This window comes from Sabethes cyaneus, chromosome 1 (genome assembly GCF_943734655.1).
Source record: "Sabethes cyaneus chromosome 1, idSabCyanKW18_F2, whole genome shotgun sequence".
Classification (NCBI taxonomy): domain Eukaryota; kingdom Metazoa; phylum Arthropoda; class Insecta; order Diptera; family Culicidae; genus Sabethes; species Sabethes cyaneus.
The window spans coordinates 118587620-118592488 of NC_071353.1; the positions used below are offsets into that span (position 1 = coordinate 118587620).

The 4869-nt window shown below is 39.4% G+C and overlaps 1 long non-coding RNA gene across 1 annotated transcript; it reads left to right on the forward strand.

Annotated features, from left to right (window-relative positions):
- The first annotated feature begins 1847 nt into the window (after nt 1–1847).
- LOC128732606 (uncharacterized) lies at nt 1848–3461 on the forward strand. The gene is made up of 3 exons (XR_008411821.1): nt 1848–2070; nt 2162–2380; nt 2483–3461. It is a non-coding gene; the product is annotated as an uncharacterized LOC128732606 (long non-coding RNA).
- Nucleotides 3462–4869: the final 1408 nt, after the last annotated feature.

The following is a 4869-nucleotide window of genomic DNA, read 5'->3' on the forward strand; positions in this document are numbered from 1 at the left end:
CTGTCTGTCTGTCTGTCTGTCTGTCTGTCTGTCTGTCTGTCTGTCTGTCTGTCTGTCTGTCTGTCTGTCTGTCTGTCTGTCTGTCTGTCTGTCTGTCTGTCTGTCTGTCTGTCTGTCTGTCTGTCTGTCTGTCTGTCTGTCTGTCTGTCTGTCTGTCTGTCTGTCTGTCTGTCTGTCTGTCTGTCTGTCTGTCTGTCTGTCTGTCTGTCTGTCTGTCTGTCTGTCTGTCTGTCTGTCTGTCTGTCTGTCTGTCTGTCTGTCTGTCTGTCTGTCTGTCTGTCTGTCTGTCTGTCTGTCTGTCTGTCTGTCTGTCTGTCTGTCTGTCTGTCTGTCTGTCTGTCTGTCTGTCTGTCTGTCTGTCTGTCTGTCTGTCTGTCTGTCTGTCTGTCTGTCTGTCTGTCTGTCTGTCTGTCTGTCTGTCTGTCTGTCTGTCTGTCTGTCTGTCTGTCTGTCTGTCTGTCTGTCTGTCTGTCTGTCTGTCTGTCTGTCTGTCTGTCTGTCTGTCTGTCTGTCTGTCTGTCTGTCTGTCTGTCTGTCTGTCTGTCTGTCTGTCTGTCTGTCTGTCTGTCTGTCTGTCTGTCTGTCTGTCTGTCTGTCTGTCTGTCTGTCTGTCTGTCTGTCTGTCTGTCTGTCTGTCTGTCTGTCTGTCTGTCTGTCTGTCTGTCTGTCTGTCTGTCTGTCTGTCTGTCTGTCTGTCTGTCTGTCTGTCTGTCTGTCTGTCTGTCTGTCTGTCTGTCTGTCTGTCTGTCTGTCTGTCTGTCTGTCTGTCTGTCTGTCTGTCTGTCTGTCTGTCTGTCTGTCTGTCTGTCTGTCTGTCTGTCTGTCTGTCTGTCTGTCTGTCTGTCTGTCTGTCTGTCTGTCTGTCTGTCTGTCTGTCTGTCTGTCTGTCTGTCTGTCTGTCTGTCTGTCTGTCTGTCTGTCTGTCTGTCTGTCTGTCTGTCTGTCTGTCTGTCTGTCTGTCTGTCTGTCTGTCTGTCTGTCTGTCTGTCTGTCTGTCTGTCTGTCTGTCTGTCTGTCTGTCTGTCTGTCTGTCTGTCTGTCTGTCTGTCTGTCTGTCTGTCTGTCTGTCTGTCTGTCTGTCTGTCTGTCTGTCTGTCTGTCTGTCTGTCTGTCTGTCTGTCTGTCTGTCTGTCTGTCTGTCTGTCTGTCTGTCTGTCTGTCTGTCTGTCTGTCTGTCTGTCTGTCTGTCTGTCTGTCAGACAGACAGACAGACAGACCTCCTTTCCTGTTTTCCTCCATGTCTGAGCAGAGCGTTCTAATAAATATCGGTAGACGCTTATATTTGTACTTCCGAACTGTTTCGGCATTCGTGAATCAGGTTGAAACTAAGATTTTATTGTTAATTACATTAGCCAAGTATCAACCTTCTACTATAATATCTTGCAGTCTAAGTTTTATGCTGTCAAAACAGAGGGTTCGTTAAATTTGCTGAATTGGAACGCATTTACCAATACGTCCAAACGTTCGAAGCCCGAACCCGCAGAGTTTTTGTTTACCAAATATGTCCGGCCGGTGTGCATACTACTGTCCTGTTGCAGGCAGAATTTCGTTTGAATTTACCTATTTAATAGTGACCTGATAAGTAAAGCTATCCCTAATATATAAGTTTAGTTAATAAATAATTCTTGTATGTGTCTTGAAACGTGATGGAAGGCAAAACAAATTCAGCCGGGCTACCTACTTATGGAAACACAAGCACACAAACATGAACAAATTGCTGAGCTGGTGCTGGTCCCTCTTATTTGCCGATACAGAAGGGCAACTCAGCAGCATTCCACATTAAGCAGTTGAACAGTGCACAGTGATTTTTCGTAAAGCCCAATCAATATGATTTGTAAGCTTTGCAGTTATGTAATTTTTTTTTTCAATAGTGACATGCAAAACGTAGTAAATTATTAGTATGTGACTCGCAAGTGTGATACGGCTGAAGTTTTATCCTCGGAAAAGAATTAAGAACGACCCGAAAGCCACGTTTTAGACTGCAATATGCAAACATGGCTGCCAACGCCATTGTTGCTCGAAGTAACATAGGGAAACTTCCCGGCTGTGCCGGATGTTGCGAATCAAGAGGTATTGTTTTCTTTCTAGCTTTTTTCTTGTTATTATGCAGCAAAATTGATAAGAAAGTGCTTTACAGTAAATTGGTTGAATTCATTTTCAGAAAATAATTGCACTGAATGCTCCTCGAATGTCGAAAATGTGTAAAATCAGAATGACTGTAATTTGTCGATAAAAATGTAAAAACTGTGTCTTATTTCAATAAATTAAGACAATCAGTGGTGTGAAAAAGTAGTTGCAACCTGGGACAACGATCAACAACTGTGTTTCAACATGAAAAAAACTAACAGACCTAGTTTGTTACATTGATTTTATTGAAAAGGTGAGTAATCTTTTTTGCTTTTCTTTTGCTTCTTTTTGTCATTAACATTATCGACGTCGCACCAGTAAAACTAATCTGCTTTCACTAAACTATTATTTTCAGACTGACTAGCACAAAATCTAGCAGCCGACATTATGTTAAAATGTCCGCACCAACAATTATTCACATTCAACCTGGTAGGAGATTTACGGCAGGCACAAACGAACCGTTCAAGCCGAACGGCCAGACAGTGCAACCAACCAGCTTCCATATCATTGCGGTCTCGGATGTGCTGAGGATGATGGTTTCCAACAGTCGGTAATACGTCTAGATTTAAGTTTTTTTTTGAGTTCTACTTTTAACAAGTGCAGTTTTTAACTGAGACCACCATATTGGTAATTGTTAGTTCGCACACAAATAACTTGATTGTTCGACAAATTTTCAAAATTGAAAGGCAAAATTTGCGGATGACTTAGAAGTAGAAGTTTATTGATCATGTTCTAAGCTAGATATAATTATCATGCGTTCGTTCGATTGTTTACCATAGTTACTCCTAATTTGTCTCATAAACTACAATTTTTCCTTAAGAAGGATTAGGCATTGCGGAATACTCAAGTACTACAGTTGAAATTTTACCAGACTTTTGGTAATACTTTAGTAATAACATGACTAAACGCTTGTAAACAGATTTCTTCGGATGAATTTATGGATACGAATTATTACGGAACATTTAAATGTTGCTTTATTGTGTTTGAATAGCCAGCAACTAAAAATTCTCTTTATATTCTTTTCCAAACTCATACACGAGTTAACTAATGCATTGAAATACGCATTCTGAATTTCAGTTCAAAGCTTTATGATCATGCATTCCTGCGAATCATTCGGATTTGAGTATGTCAGTGTTGAAGTGCCACCATCAAAGTACGAATAATTAGTCAACTGCGTTAAACTTTGCTAAAACGAAGAGCAACTGCTTTTCGATACGTGATATTATCACTACGGAATATTATTTTTACGAACCAGTACAGCAGATATTTATCAAGCAAATTATCCGGTTCGAAGGGCCATGTTTGGTGTTTGATCCTGTTACGAATAGTGTGTTGCAGGGCCAGCTATTCGTTTGTTAGAGCGATGGCGGTTAGTTTTGTACTTATTTTGTGAAGTTTGATCTTTATCCTGTCTTTACCAGTTTTGCGCAGAAGATTTTTAATGCTGCTAAAGATTGCACATCATTTACTCTAAGGTTCTTTTTTAATGCTCAGTTTTTCTACCAAAGATGGTGTTGAAATGATGATGATGATGATGGTCCCACCTCATGCCCCTACAACGGTTTGAGCGAGACGATTTATCTATTAAGATATTTATGTAATAACAATGTAGCCAGGTGTAAAAGCAAATAACGAACTGGCTTCTAATACAAACATATCAAACTTTCAAGTGAATATCACAATTTCAAACAATGTCCAAGGCTCGTCCAAAACGTTTCCAACCCGAAAATTATCTGGACTTGATTAGGAATTGAACCTAATATTTAGGAGCTCAAGCTAGTCAGAATTGGTTCTAGATAACGATCTAGAACTACGAGGGAGATCCTGCAGAACTTTGGTGCTCGATATACCACTCGGCAACAAAGCGATGGTATACGAGTTCCAAAGTTCACAAGCAAACCCAAGCCCGTCCAGCTTCCGCTCTAAACCCTTTGTTCAGGACTTTAACCTGATCATTCATTTTCCAGATTGTGTATGTCTGTTCCCGCGCGCGTGACTCAAACATGTGTAGCCTTCTCTATACTTTTTTAATTAATAATAACAATTTCAAATCCATCATCATCAGTGAACATGATAACTTAATATATCCACTAAATATACAAAAAATAAATAAATATACAATCTTCTTTAAGTAATACAAAAAATCATCAAATTGTGTCTATAAAGTAGATTTTATGTGTGAAATGCAAAGCCTCTTGAATTCCGCCATTGTTGCTGCACGTTTTATTTGTCTTGGCATCGAATTGAAAAAATTTATTCCTTTGTACAACAGAGAGTTCTGTGATCTTCTAAACAAAAAATGTGGTGTTCTTGCATCTTCCGCGTTTCTAGTGTTGTACGAATGTAAATCTCTTCCTCTTTCAATTCGATCACACAAATATCGAGGTAGCATCCCATTAAGAATTTTATATAGAAACACCATTGTCAAAAAATAAACTCTTTGCTTCACAGAAAGCCATTGCAATGCGTCCAGCATAATATGTGAGGAAGTGTATCTATTACATCTTAAAATTAATCGCATAACTTTATTTTGCAAGCGCTGCAACTTCAATATTTGTGTATCGTTTGCAAGGAACAGGATGGATGAACAAAAATCTATATGTGGTGAAATGATTGACTTATATAAAAGAATTTTACTACTAATCGTCAATTCATTTTTTAAACGGCACAAGACACCGTACTTTTTCGCCATTTTTTTGATGACATTATCAATGTGAGACTTAAAAGTTAACTTGTCATCAA